The sequence below is a fragment of the Macrobrachium nipponense genome, chromosome 24 (genome assembly GCF_015104395.2).
Source record: "Macrobrachium nipponense isolate FS-2020 chromosome 24, ASM1510439v2, whole genome shotgun sequence".
In the NCBI taxonomy this organism is placed as follows: domain Eukaryota; kingdom Metazoa; phylum Arthropoda; class Malacostraca; order Decapoda; family Palaemonidae; genus Macrobrachium; species Macrobrachium nipponense.
In genome coordinates this window covers 54,319,725-54,335,519 of record NC_061091.1, presented here as the reverse complement: position 1 = coordinate 54,335,519, position 15,795 = coordinate 54,319,725, and the positions used below count along the sequence as shown (strand labels likewise).

Genomic DNA, 15,795 nt, shown 5'->3' with positions numbered 1-15,795 from the left:
TATAATTCACTTGTGCTAGGAGAATGGAAGGAACAACCCATAAAACATTTAAAAAGTTTTAGAATCAATGCTAGAGGTGAGAGGCACAGTATGTATGAGGGTTCACATGCTGCTTATGAATGACTGTTGTAATTGTATAGGTTAGTTTGTTGTGTAAGTTTAACTGCGCAGAGGACTCATCCATGATACAGAAGTCTAAATATAAATGTAACAGTGACATTTGGTACTGTAGGAACAAGCCAATTTTAAAAATTGTATATTTACGAAGAATATATCTTTTTATTTTCTTGGTATTTACGTAATTCTAGACACATTCCTTTTTCTCTTTCATAAATGTGTTTGCTCCTACTGGGATGCAAACCACAACCTACTGTGTATGTGGTATTCCTCAGGGAAATTGGAATCTGTTGTTGATACGGGGTACCAATGTTGTTAAATGGAGGAGGGTGGAGTGAGTGGGGAAGATGTGGCTCATCTGAGAGAGAGAGAGAGAGAGAGAGAGAGAGAGAGAGAGAGAGAGAGAGAGAGAGAGAGAGAGAGAGAGAGAGAGAGAGAGAGAGAATTTGGCATCATCAAAATGGGAGTATTTCTTCCTAATGACACTGGAAGATGTTTTTTAGCCTTCCTCTTTTTCCATTGTAAAGGGAACCATCCTCCACAATCCCCTAACGGTACGACCACATTACAAGTGTTGAGTCATGACTTGCCTATATCATGAAACTTTACCATTCTTATGTGGGTAGCCACACTCCAGGAGAGGGTTGATTTGACACCTCACTAAACCTAGCTGTTCGTCACACATGATGGAGCAGCTTAAACAAAACATGGAGTTCCAAGCATCTTCCTTTAGAAAAAATGGATTCTTTGAAGTTTGTTGCAGGTTTACACAACTTCTAATCAAGTTTGCTGAGCAATAAAATAAACTATCCTTGGCTCATACACAAATATTGATAAAACCTATCATTGTACATTCAAGGTTGATTACTATATAGACTATAAAATTCACTCTGTTCCATTACTCTCATGTTAAAACAAAGCATCCCAACTTCTTTTACTGACATTTTATCCAACTTCATGGAAGTATTTCCTAATAAACACAGCTTACTTCATAAATTTGATGATGACATGTCTGCACTGACTAGCTATAACTAATGTGTTGCGTGTCTTTGGCAGCTCCAGTGTGGCCATGCAATGCTTTGACGCTACCACCACCAATTGTTGCTAGGCGCTACTTTGCCGCTCACTGCGGGCAGTATGGCAATACAGAGGGAAGAGTGGGATTGTAGGTCCTAACCCTACAGAAAGAACAGTATTGGTGGGAATCCAAAGATACAGAGGTCATGCAGCAACCTTACACTCGTTCATGTGCTTCGCACCTTTGCTGTTCAATCTCTTTAAAACACAAGCATCTCGCAAGAAAACGACTACCATACATACAGAAAAATAAATAAGTGTCAACTTAGCAGTTGGGAAGAGTACAGCAAGATTTCCTTACCTGAGGGTTGCTAAATGAACAATGCTCAGTGACAACAGGAGAGTGGGAATTTCCCCAACCTCACCCGCTAACAGTTAACTACCTAGTTACAAAGCTTCAATGACCAATTTTGGCAGATGCCAATGAATAGTACATACAACACAATGGTTGACATAAAAACATTTGAGGACAATTATGAAGTGATGATAATAACAAAGAGAATCAGGTTGTCACTCAAATGGCAAATCCCAATAATTTACACTTCTATTTATTTATTTTTTGCAAATACTTAATGGAAAAGTTTGTTATCTATTTCCAATTTGTCATTTGGATTCTTTCACTATTTAATCCTCTTGTGATCTGACGACGCATAGCACATCAATAAATTTTTTTCCCAAAGTGCACAGATGACACGCCGGGGGTGTCATATGTAAGTTATTTTCTGGAAAAATGTAAGAAAAAAAAAATCCCGTCAATCATAGAAAACCTGACGCTGCTAGCTTACTTAGCTACGCTACAAAATATCAATGTAAGTAGGTTGGAAAATCTGGAAATTGCACTCTATAAAAAATTAGCATTTTTAATCAATTACAGCTCATTAGCAAACACATTTATAGCAAAATTATTGCTTCCACGTGAAAGCTCAAACATTTATACACAATTTATGTATAAAACAAACTCCCCAAACCTAATTATTATTTTTTTCATGATTTCCAAAAAAATATCTACGATTTTTTCTTAAAAATACCAAATTTGTAACTAATTTGTATTTTTCATAACTAACAAACCTGAGGTCTTAACATTAGGATTTACTAGCGCCAAGCTGGAAACCAGGGTTATAAGAATTAAAATTAACCTTGTAGAGATCCAGGGAACTAATGGACATTCTATACCATCGTCCACGGGGCATGTTATACCCATAAAGAATGCCCACGGCTTACCTGTGACCATCAGTTATATTTCTAACCCAGTTAGACTGCTAGAGGGGTGGTTCGAGGTGGGCCTTTAACTGTTAAGACCTCAGGTTTGTGAGTTATGAAAAATACAAAATTAGTTACAAATTTGGTATTTGTTCATACACGAAACAAAACCTTCGGTCGTTAACATTAGGATAGACGTACTATTGGAGGGAGGTAAGTCTCTACAACTGACTGGGAGTTTGCCACCTTATCCATTTCCGAATATATAGGGAAACTCTAAGAGAATGGACAATGAACCTAGGACCAAAGATATAAGGGGATCTATTGGTTTTCTCCCACTGGGTGTAGATACCATTCTACTGTTTACTCTTGTCCCTTGCAACTCGATCCACCTTCACCCCTCTTTTCCCTATTATCCAGAGGGGTGTGTTGCTACTGAAAAGTATATCATCACCTAAGATAGCTTCACAGTATGGCTGACCACCTCACCTGCATCTAGTCCGTTCCAGCACATTTTGACGTACTCTCTTCATATTGGCCCGTAGTTAAAGGAGTAGGAAGAAAGTAGTAAAGAAAAAAGACCAGTCATCCCATTCCTTCTACTTTCATACCTTCATCTTAGACTAGACGCAAACTGACCCGCCAGGGGCACTGGATGAACTATATCACTTGTTGGGCCGCCACCACTGGACCCAAGGAAAAGGTATCCAAGGATCTATGGGCAACATCTTTCAAATAAAATGAGGTGAAAGTTGTTTGGCGTTTCCACACACCAGCTTTCAGAATTTTATCCACAGACATGTTCTTTTTAAATGCCAGGGAAGCACTCACGCCCCTGATGTCATGAGCTCTAGCTCCCACCTGGCTATCTGACCCTCTGGCTTCTGCCGTATAAGCATCTCTGATCGTCTCCCTTAGCCAAAACGATATTGTATTCCTGGACACTTCCTTCTTGTTCCGTCCTGTACTTAAGAACAACCTCCGGCACCCCGGCCTGAGGTGCCTTGTTCTCTTTAAGTACTCCCTTAGTGCCCTGACGGGGCACAGGAGCATCTCAGCTTTGTCGTTGTCTACAAAGTCTGCCAAGGAAGGTATGGTAAAGGAGTCGAATCTGCCGTCTACTATTGTTGGATTTTGGGTCTTGGCCACGAATTCTGGGACAAACTCAAATACCATTGATCTCCAACCTCTCGAGTGCTTTATGAGATATGAGAGGCCATGTAGCTCCCCCACCCTTTTGGTTGAAGCCAGGGCCAATAAGAAGACTGTCTTCAGGGTCAGGCTCCTATCCGTGGACTGCCTTAGTGGTTCGTAGGGGGGTTTTGTCAGACTACTCAGTACCTTGGTCAGATCCCAATCTGTGGCTTTTAGCTCCTTTGGTGGGCATGACTGTTCAAAGCTCCTCATCAGCATGGCCAACTCCCATGAAGACGATATGTCCACTCCTTTCATTCGTAAGACTGAGGCTAGAGCCGCCCTGTACCCCTTCACTGCAGATACAGACATATGTTTTTCTGTTCTGAGATATATCAGAAAGTCTGCTAACTGCCGAATAGTGGTACCGAGTGGAGACACGTTCCCTCTACGACACCAATCACAGTATGCTGACCACTTTCCTTGGTATACTGTCGCAGATGATTTTCTGATATTACCTGCCATCTGAGTTGCTGCTTTCTGCGAAAACCCTCGCGCTCGGAGGAGATACTTGACAGTCTCCACCCGTGAAGCGATAGGGACTCCACCAACTGGTGGTACCTCTCCACGTGCGGCTGACACAGAAGGTTGCTCCATGGAGGTAACTCTCTTGGCACATCTACTAGGAGTTCCAGTAGGTCTGGAAACCACTCTGCTTTCGGCCATAACGGGGCTACCAGGGTCATCTTGAGGTTCTGAGACCGCATTACCCTGTTCAGAACCTGACGGATTAGACAAAATGGAGGAAATGCGTACACGTCCAGATTGTCCCAGGGGTGTTGTAGCGCATCTTCTGCTACTGCCTCTGCGTCTGGGACTACTGAACAATACACTTCCAACTTTTTGTTGTACCTGGTTGCGAATAGGTCTATGATCGGTCCTTCCCACAACATGAGCATCCTGTCCACTACCTGTTGGTGTAGGGACCACTCCGTTCCCAGAATCTGATCCCTGCGGCTCAACTTGTCGGCCACTATGTTTCTTTTTCCCGGAATATACCTGGCCTTGATGTCTACCAGGTTCTCTATAGCCCACATGGTGAAGTTGAACTGTCATCACATGTAACTGCCGAGAAACTAGGCCTCCTTGCTTGTTTATATAAGCTACTACTGTGGGTTTTGTCTGACATCAATACCACTGAGTGTCCCTTTACTTTCTCCCTGAACTCCTGTAGAGCCAGAAAAGCTGCTTTCAACTCCAGCACGTTTATATGGAGTTCTCTGTCCTTGCAACTCCATTTTGCTGACACCATCAACTCCTCCATATGGGCTCCCCAGCCTTCTAGTGACGCATCCGAGACAGCAAGAGGTCTGGGGAGGATTGTTGAAGGGGGACACCCACTGTCAGATTGTCGTCGTTCACCCACCACAGCAAGTCTTTCCTCACTTCTGCCGACAAGGGAATTTGCTCGTACGGGTGATCTACTGTTGGTGACCAAAACTCCTTCATCCTCCATTGTAGGGACCGAAGGTGTAGCCTTCCTTGTGGTACTAGCTTCTCCAGGGAGGTTACGATTCCCAGCACCACCTGCCACTGTCTTGCTGGCTGTGTCCGTTTCCCCAGAAAGGCATTCACCACTTGTTTGCATTTCTCTACTCTTTGGTCTGTCGGGAATACTTTGGCTTGTGTTGTGTCTATCACCATTCCAGATATTCCAAACGTTGACTTGGATCCAACTGCGACTTCTCCTGATTCACCACAATACCTAGGCTGTGACAAAACTGCAGGAGGGCCGCCCTGTCCCTGAGTAATTTTTCCCTGGACTTTGCTATCACCAGCCAATCGTCCAGATATCTTATTAGCCTGATCCCCTGAGCATGCGCACACGCCGACACGAGGGTGAACACTCTTGTAAAAACTTGAGGAGACGTTGTCAATCCGAAGCACAGGACCTTGAATTCGAAAGCTTTCCCTGCAAGACTGAAGCGGAGAAATTTCCTTGAAGACTGATGGACTGGTATCTGAAAGTATGCGTCCTTTAGATCGACTGTCAGCATAAAGTCTCCGATTCTGACTGCTTGTAGAACGTTTTCGGAGTTTCCATCTTGAAAACTGGTTTTCCTTATAAACAGATTCAGCGTTGACAGGTCTATTACTGTCCTCCACTCCCCGTTGGCTTTGGGTACCAGGAAAATCCTGCTGTAGAAGCCTTTTGCCGGACTGCATACTTGTTGCACAGCTCCTTTTTCCATCATCTTCTTCACTTCGTCCTGCAGAATAGTGGCCTTCTGAGATTTGTGGGCATAAGTGACGTGGGGTAATGGTTGATCTGTCAGGGGCGGGGTTATCTCGAACGGGATCAAATACCCGATCCTGAGAACATCCACCACCCACTGCTCTGCCCCTAGTTCCTGCCACACCTTCCAGTGATTTGCCAGGCAACCCCCAACTGGTGTGGCCGAGTGATGGGAGGCGCCCATCCTATCTTCTTGAGCCTCTCCCTCTTTCCCTATTGCCCCTTCCTCTGTTGTTTCTATTGTGAAAGGGCCGATGAGTTATCCTCTTTGGGGAAGAGGGTCTTGTGACTCTATTAGGGATGCTATGTCTCACTGTCTTCTTTCGAGACATCTGCTGTTGTCTTCCCTCCAAAGGAGTAGTTTGACTGTTAGACATTTTCCTAACTGCCTGTTGCACCAACCTATCGTTAGTGTCCATCCTTCTTCTATCTATCGCCTCTTCCAGTATGACCTCTGGCAACAGCAGTTGCGATTCAAGATATCCCCATTCCTCATTGCTAACAGGGAATCCAAATCCACATTGCGGCTTAGTCTAGCCAACGCTGCATCTCTCCTCATTAGCAGGATATTTGCCCAAACATTGGCACTTACGTTTGTCAGGTACGCAATCGCCTTGGAACCTGACTGTAGTAATCTAATGAACAATGGTTCATCCACTACTTTCCTTGTTGCTTCCGAGGATGCAATCTTCGCCACTGCTGTTGACCAAAGGTCTAACCAAGAAGCCACCTGAAAGACAGAAGAAGCTGTTGCTTCTAACGTAGCAGCCTCTTGGTACGTCATTGAAGGGCACTCCATTTTAACCTGATCCAAGATTAATCCAGGCCTTAACCTTACAACATTAGGGTTCATTTGTCTAGACAGCAAAGGGACCTTTGGTGTCGTATAATATTTCCTTTGCTTTATCATTGGAGGGGGAATAAATTTAAATGATCTATTAGATCTTAAGGAATTATCCCTCCCTGCAATCTTTGCGTTTACGTGTGCAAGACGATTCCGCATGACTCGAACAAGGCAATTCATACGACACCTTGGTATCCCTCTTTAGTCCAAATGCCATGTCAATTCCAGGAGGAAGCATACTGGCCGGTGTTTCTGTCTTCTCCGAAAGGTTATTGAATTGACGAATCCAAATCAATCACCCTGCATACGAAGGCCAGAAACTCTTGGTTTTCTCCTTCCTCCGGCTCTAGTGTACCATTCTCCGTCACAAGGGATGTTGTCTCGCCTCTATCTTCTGACAGACGGCCCGGAATTCCACGGCCGCGGTCTCTTTGATCTTTGCTGGCCGCTGTTGGCTCGATCCCGGATAGTCAGCAGGGGAACGAGAACGTCTCACTCTTTCTCTGCTCACGGATCTAGAGCGAGAATCTCGTCTAGATCTCCAAGATGAAGGCTCCCTTAAGACAGAGATAAGTTTGTCTCTATTAGTATTGGCATCGTTTTCGAGCGTCGGCGAGCCCGGCCTCGACCTTCTATCCAGACGGACACTGCCTTCCACGAACGTATCCGCCGAGGTTGCCAACTCTCTATTTTTCGAACTAGAGGAAGAAGATGAAGAAGGCGAATCACACTTTTTCTTTTTGTCTCTCTTATTCATTCTCTTCTCTATATCCTGTAATTTCTGCATTACAGTTTGCATTGACGGGTCAGAAGGCGTATTAGCGTCTGGGTGCAGCGAAAAAGGCCGAGAATCGGTCTGTGACGTCTTCACGCCTGCCATATCGGAGTGTGACGTACGTTGTGACGTCATCCCTCTCGTAGGGAGAGACTGAGAGGTTTCTGCTGGCAACCGCACGTTTGCTGCCAAACTACCTCCCACGTTCTGCATCGCTGTAAACACCGAGTGGGATGGTGAAGCCGCGGCATTAATTCCCATAAATTGCAAGCCCGGGGGATGAGGAACATTCAGCGCTGCCGGACCCTGCTGGAACCGTGACGTCATATAATGCGCAAGCAGACCATCCAAGGTTGGTACGCCTGGTAGGCCTAGCGCTGACCACGTACCATCTAACCTATGCGCTTAGTAGCCGGAGCCTGGAACAAAGATGGCGGATCTCCCCCTCTACTTGCTGGGAACAAAGGAGAGTGCAAATTATTCATAAAATTACCCAAGGCCCCTCCTGACGTTTCCGATACAGAACCGCTAGGAGAAACCGAAGGGGTATGAGACAAATCAAAAGCAGGTGGAGAAACATATGGAGCAGCCTGGTTTATTGCCGATACAAAAGAAGCCGGTAAGGTTTGGTCATCCAAAGATGGCGTCACCCCCTTCCTTTTGTATTGGCTTTTCCCATAGAACTTCTTCCACTGTTCCACCGACCAACCGCGACAAACAGAACACGGATTAGTAACCGTACATACGTTTTCCCTGCACCTACTACACGTTGGATGAGGATCCGTCGACACCGAAGTTAGGAACCTAGAACATGGAAAGCCACTGACTCCTGGGCATTTCCTTTGTCTCCTCTTCGAAACGGTAGATGATCCCGATGTTGAGGCAAAATTCTCTATCATACCACGTATACACTCTTACCATACACTGATCACACTTGGAGAAAGAAAAGGAATGAAAAATAAAAAATGAAATGGATAAAGAACAGGCAAACTGAAAAACCGGCTTTAAATCAGATAGACAGTAACACGTCTTATCTTAAAGGCGGTAGGAAAATAACTGGTGGGTCACAGGTAGCCGTGGGCATTCTGGGTATACATGCCCCGTGACCTGGTATAGATGCCATTAGTCCCTGGATCTCACAAGTGTAATTTTAATTCTACCGGTTTCCAGCTTGGCGCTAGTAAATCCTAATGTTAAGACCGAAGGTTTGTTTCGTGTATGAACAATTCAACCTTCCGTCAACTTTGACTCTACCGAAATGGTAAAAAAACGCAACTGTAAGCTAAAACTCTTATATTCTAGTAATATTCAATCCTTTACCTTCATTTTGCAACAAATTGGACGTCTCTAGCACAATATTTTGATTTATGGTGAATTTATGGAAAAAAACTTTTTCCTTACGTCTGCATGGCAACTCTTCCGATAAATTTTTTGTGCGATTGTCGTAATGTTTGCACCATTTTAAATTTGCCGTTACATAAAATTTTATATATGGAAATGTGCACAATTTCATGCTCAATACAACTAAAAACAAGCCATGGTTGTAGCTTTTATCAATTTTGAAATATTTTCATATAAATAACGAAAAGTGGCAAAATTTCAACCGTCGGTCAACTTTGACTCTACCAAAATGGTCGAAAAACGCAATTGTAAGCTAAAACTCTTATATTCTAGTAATATTCAATCATTTACCTTTATTTTGCAACAAATTGGAAGTCTCTAGCACAATATTTTGATTTATGGTGAATTTATGGAAAAAAAAATTTTCCTTATGTCTGAGCGGTAACTCTTCCGGAAAAAATCAGAAATTTTTTCGTGCGATTGTTGTAATGTTTACACCAATTTAAATTAGCCGTTACATAAAGTTTTATATGTATATGAAAATGTGCGCAATTTCATGTAAAATACAACTAAAAATAATTGAAGGTTGTAGCATTTCTCATTTTCGAAATATTTGCATATAAATCACGATAAATAGAAAAAAACCACGCTCGGTCAACAATGACTCTACCGAAATAGTCAAAAAACACAACTGTAAGCTAAAACTCTTACAGTCTAGTAATATTCAGTCATTTATCTTCATTCTGAAACAAATTCAAAGTCTCAAGCACAATATTTAGATTTATGGTGAATTTTTAAAAAAAATTTCCTTCCCTCCGCGCGCGGATTCTCCGCCGCAAATCTCCGAAATGCGCATGTCGCATTATATTTGCTCCGTTTCATAGAGTTTTATATATGAAAATGTGCGCAATTTCATGTAGAATGCAAAATAAATAATTGAAGCCTGTCGCTTTCCTATTTTTCAAAATATTTGCATATAATATATAAAAAATTCGATATTCGGTCAACTTTAACTCGTCCGAAATGGTCAAAAACTGCAATTGTAAGCTAAAACTCTTACAGTATAGTAATATTCAATCATTTATCTTCCTTTTGAAACAAATTGGAAGTCTCTAGAACAATATTTAGATTTATGGTGAATTTTTGAAAAAAAAAATTGTACGTCCGCACGTTACGAATTCATGCATCATTTTGTGATATTATATCTGTGTTGCTTTGATCGTTTTGTGTGTTTGGTTTGACATATTAAACCAAAATGATCAGCAATTTATTGTACATTTACAAAAAAAAAAAAAAAAAAAAAAAAAAAAAAAAAAAAAAAAAACTGTTAGCTTTAACCTTCCGTTTACTTTTTAATCGTTTTGCTCACAGCGCGATTTGAATACAATTATATATGAAATTTTGTTTTCGTTCTTTCATATATCGCATTATTTATATATGATTTTTTTTTTCCATTTCTGATGGTTGCATACTAAACTTCAGACAATGACAAAAAAAGGAGCCAAAAATGAACTTTTAATCTTGAAAACTAAGCGCACTGTGATTTTTTGAAAAAAATATTTTTCACGCTTCGGTGCTCACTCTGAGACTGCCTCGGCATAAGGGAGACAATTTTTATTATACTCCTTCGGCGTAAGAGGGTTAATATGTTTCGTAAAGTTAAGTGCTCATGTTTTCTGCCATTTTTCCTCCTCCTCTGTCGTCACTTTCTGACATCGCCTCACTCGAAAGGTAAGGTTCCACATTTTACTACATACGTACGTACAGTATTTCTTGTACCCTGTACAGTAATACACTTTATTTACAGGTACAGTCATGGTTATGTTAGGTATTGAACAGTTCAAATTGTTGTATTTCATTGTTTATTGGTCAATTTAGCTTTATTATAAAATTTACTGTGGTGTTTTTGTAGGGCTTGGAACGAATTGGGCAATTTACATGTAGAACGTAGTTCTAGATACAAAAAAATCAGGTTACGAGGGCCGCTTCGGAATGGATTAATTTTGTATCCTGAGGCACTACTGTATGCGTCCTTCAAGCCAATTGTCATCATAAAATCCTTGTCCCTGACTGCTGCTAGAACTGTCTTTGGGGTCTCCATTTTGAATCTGGTTTTCCTTACGAACAGATCCAATGTTGACAGATCTATAACTGTCCTCCAATCTCCACTGGCTTTGGGGACATGGAAAATACCGCTGTAAAACCACCTTGACGGAAGTGATACTTGTTCTACAGCTCCCTTCTCCATCATCTTCACTTCCTCTTGCAGAATAAGAAATTTCTGAGATTCCTGAGCGCAGGAGAGGTGTGGTAATGGTGGTTCTGTCAGGGGTGGGGTAACGTCGAACGGAATCAGATATCCAACTCTGAGGACATCCACCACCCACTGCTCTGCTCCAAATTTCTGCCACACCCTCCAATGATTTGCCAGGCAACCCCCCACTGGTGTGGCTGAATGGTGAGCGGTGCCCATCCTATCGTCTCAAACCTCTCCTCCTGCCCCTAATACCCCTTCCTCTATTGGGTCTATTGTGAAAGGGAAGAGGGTCCTGTTGACCTATTAGAGGTGTTATGTCTCATTGGTCTCTTTTGAGGTGATTGTTGATGTTGTCTTACCTCGTTAGAATTAGCCTGGCTTCCAGATGTTTTCCTAACCGCCTGATGGACTAATCTGTCATTAGAATCCATTCTTCTTCTATCAATAGCACCTTCCACTATACCCTTTGGTAACAGCAATTGCAGCTCTAGGATATCCCCATTCCAAACTGTCTAGGATATCCCCATTCCAAACTGCTAATAGGGAATCCAAATCAATAGTGCGGCTCAATCTAGCCTATGCTGCATCTCTCCCCATCAAAAGGATATTAGCCCATACACTGGTAATAAAATTTGTTAAGTATGCAATTGCTTTTGAACCTGATTGGAGCAATCTGAAAAACATTGTCTCATCCACTAATTTTCATGTTGATTCTGAGGATGCAATTTTGCTATTGCTGTTGTCCAAAGGTCTAACGAAGAAGCAGTCTGAAAGATAGAAGCAGCCCTTGCTTCCAATGTAGCAACCTCCTGACAAGTCATCAATGGGCATTCCATCTTAACTTGATCCAAGGTTAATCCAGGTTTTAACCTTGATTTGTCTTGATAGCAAAGGAACTGTAGGTGTCGCATATTTCCTATATAGATGTCGCATAATATTTCCTATGTTTTAGCAATGGCGGGGGAATAAACTTAAATGATGTATTTGATCTTAACGAATTATCTCATCCAGCAATCCGTGCATTGACATGCTATAAAACTGACTCTGCATGACTTGAGCAAGGTAATTCATGACACTTTCGTATCCTTTTTCAGTCCAAATATCATGTCGATTCCCGGAGGAAGTATACTGGCAGGTGTCTCCGGACTCCTCAAAAGGTTATTGAATTGTCGAATCAAATCAACTACCTTCGCATACGAAGCCAGAAACTCCTGGTTTTCCCCTTCCTCCTTTCCAATGTATTGTGTTCGGCTGCAGGAGAAGCTAGTTCACTTCTATCCTCAGACATCAACGAGGCGAATAACAGCTTCCATCGGTGTATCAGGACAGGTTACCAACTCTTTATTATTTGACCTTTTAATAGAAGATTTCTCATCCTTCCTTCTTATTTTAAAAGGTCTTACAGGAGAAACTGGTATATGTTCTCCGTTCTTTGTTGAATGCTGCCCACTAACTGTTGATTTCCCAGATGGCAGTGGTCTCTACTAAAGGCTTTGTCCTCACTATTGGCATCTCCACAGTGGTCGCCATTCTAGTGGCCATCAATGCTTTCGCCCATTTGGACGCATGTAAATGACTTTGGTCGTTAGTGTTAACTTTACTAGCCACTGCCTTCTTCACTTGTTGCTGACAGGGATATGACAGTCCTGGCTCGAAGATGAAGAATTTACACTTCTCCCTTCTCCTGTTGGCATGAGGATCAGTCACGTAGTCCCTTATCCTTCAACGCTTGACTGGTACACAGACATCATTGAATTTTGCGATGACGTCGAACTAGAGGAAGAAGATGAAGAAGGAGAGCCACGTCTTTTCTTTTTGTCTTCTTATCTATTTTGTCCTCTAGAGCTTGTAATTTCTTCATGACTATGTGTTCCAATGAGCCAGAAAGCATATTCGTCTTCGGAAGCAACAAAGTAGTGAGAGAAGCAGTAGGCTGTGACGTCATGGAGTCGGCCATGCCCGTGTGTGACGTTGGTAGCGATGTCTCCATGCTTGTAGGGAGAGACTGAGTGGCTACTCCTGGTCTCCCTGAGCGTGCTGCAAAACTGTTTCCAAAGTTGTGCATCGCCGGAAACAACGATGTTGTTGTCAGTGACGTAACATTCACTCCCATCAATTGCAGGTCAGGGGGATGAGGAACATTCATAGTCAGCGGGCCTGCATGGAAACGTGATGCCATATAGTGAAATAGCAAGCCTTCCAAGGTTGGTATGCCTGGTAGGCCTAACGCCGACCACATTCCTTCAACTCTGCACATCGGGGGCTGAAATCTGGGACAAGGATGGCGATGCTCCCCGCCTCCCTGCCGGGAATGACAGAGCATAATTATGTGTAGAATTACCCTAAACCCCTCCTGGAGTTTCCAATAACGAATCGTTAGAAGAAACTGAAGGGGTATGGGAAACATCATAGGCAGGTGACGAAACATATGGAGCAGTCTGATGTATCGCCGATACAAAAGAAGCCGACGACGCTTGGTCATCCAAAAGATGGCCGCGTCTCCTTTCTTTTGTACTGGCCTTTCCCATTGTTCCACCGACCAACCACGACAAACTGAACAAGGATTAGTAATAGTACATACGTCTTCTATGCAACTACACAAGTTGGACGAGGATCCGTAGATACTGATGTTAAAAATCTTGAACAAGGAAACCTATTCACTCCAGGGCATTTCCTTTGTCTCTTGCGAGATCCTGAAGAAATTTCCCTTGGTGAAGCAAAATTCTCTATATCCCTCAATGTACATACACCTAGCACATCACACCCACACTGAGATCACCAAGAGAGAAAGAAAAGGAAAACATGAATAAAACGGGCAAACTAAAGCGGCTTTAAACAGATAGAAAGTAATCACGTCCTATCTTAAAGGCGGTTGGAAAGTAACTGATAGGTCACGGGACGCCATGGGCATTCTGGAAACTATAATACCCAGTGACCTAGTATGGATGCCAAGTCTCTGGTCTCACAAGTTTTTTAATTAATTCTACTAGTTTCCAGCTTGGCACTAGTATTATCCTAAATTAAGACCGAAGGTTTGTTTCATATATGAACAAAAAGCATTTTTGTTTTGTTAAACCAGGACTTGCAGCATTTACATCACATACTAGCCAAGACCTGAGGTTATTAATCCCAATTTTGTAATTTTATCAATGTTTGCAAGGAAGAGCACAGCTTCACATTGCACTGCCAACTACTACTGATAAAATAAATTCTCTTTACCAATTTCCTCCTTTTCACATCCATAAAATTCATTAACAAATCTTATGAAAAATAAGCAATGACAAATAATTTTTTTTATAAGAAACTAAGCTTTTGTGTAATTACAACAAAGGTCTTACAGTCTCATGATGTATTACTATAATAAAGGATTATTTTATCCAGACCTCTGAGCCTAATAAAGGCTCTTCTCAGGGTGGTTGTTTCAAGATGTTGCGGTTTGTTAATATAATAAAACAGAATAGAAAATTTAGGCCAAAGCCAAGCACTGGGACAGCATAAAGGTTTGGAAGGTGTTGCAATTGCACTATGAATCAATTGTAAAGAGAGGGTGGAAAGTAAGATTGAAGAAGAGCATATGAATTTAGGTTTAGAAACACTAATGAAAAGGGTTACAGCTTGGGGCTGAAGGGACTGCAAAGAACCTTAAGTAACACCTACAGTTCATTGCATGAGGTGTACTGACAGCACTAACCCCCAACGAGGAAGTGTTTGTTAATTGCCCTGACCTTTACTTTATATACTTTACTGTAGGTAGACATGCTGATAAGAAACAGAGCCAAGATGCTGAAACACATTGGGGAGAGAGAGAGAGAGAGAGAGAGAGAGAGAGAGAGAGAGAGAGAGAGAGAGAGAGAGAGAGAGAGAGAGAGAGATTGTTTTTTTATAATTGGCATACAAAACTGTTAATAATATAGTGTTACTTGTAGCAGACTAAACTGAGGCAGCTACAGAAAGTGCCATCCAAAGTGGAAGAAACTACAATATAATTACATATCTAGAATAAAGAATCTAATATAGAGTTCTGATACAAATACTTATAGTATGGGCAACACAATAGCACAAGATACATGAATGATTTACTAGGCTCATGACAATACCATAACAGTAGATCTAGACTGTAGCCAAGGTAGGTGTATAAGAAGAATTTGTGACAAATGAAGGTGCTAATCAACAATCAGCATTGAGGGCTGTTTTATCATACTAATGCTGACAGGAAGACTGTATTTGAGAGCGAGAGAGTTAAGTATATCTTAGTTTTACCAGGTCACTGAGCTGATTAACAGCTCTCCTGGGGCTGGCCCGAAGGATTAGATATTTTTACATAGCTAGGAACCAACAGGACCTACAGCTTATTGTGGGATCCGAACCACATTATTTCGAGAAATGAATTTCTATCACCAGAAATAAATTCCTCTGGTTCCGCGTTGGCCAAGCTCCGAGAGAGAGAGAGAGAGAGAGAGAGAGAGAGAGGAGACTGGCCATGATTCTTCCTATTAAAAGTTTCTGGGGAGCTGGAGATGGAAAAATAAAGTAAAAGTACATAAGATATGACTCATGAAAATGTCAATACATGTAGAGAATACTAAGATTTATTAGCTACCATAAGGAATCCCGTTTCTTTTATATTTATTAAAATGAAAACTGTTTCCCCATGAAAAACAACAATTTCTACAAGGTTGATATTTTACTGATGGTAATTACCTATCTATAGCTGTACTAGCATATTTCTTATGATTTCACATGTTATAAGTGCA

General features: G+C 41.9%; 1 protein-coding gene across 1 annotated transcript in view; it reads right to left on the bottom strand.

Annotated features, from left to right (window-relative positions):
- Positions 1–15,795, bottom strand: part of LOC135203116 (helicase domino-like) — a 209,546-nt gene that overhangs the window by 60,615 nt on the left and 133,136 nt on the right. The gene's annotated exons all lie outside the window — the stretch shown is intronic.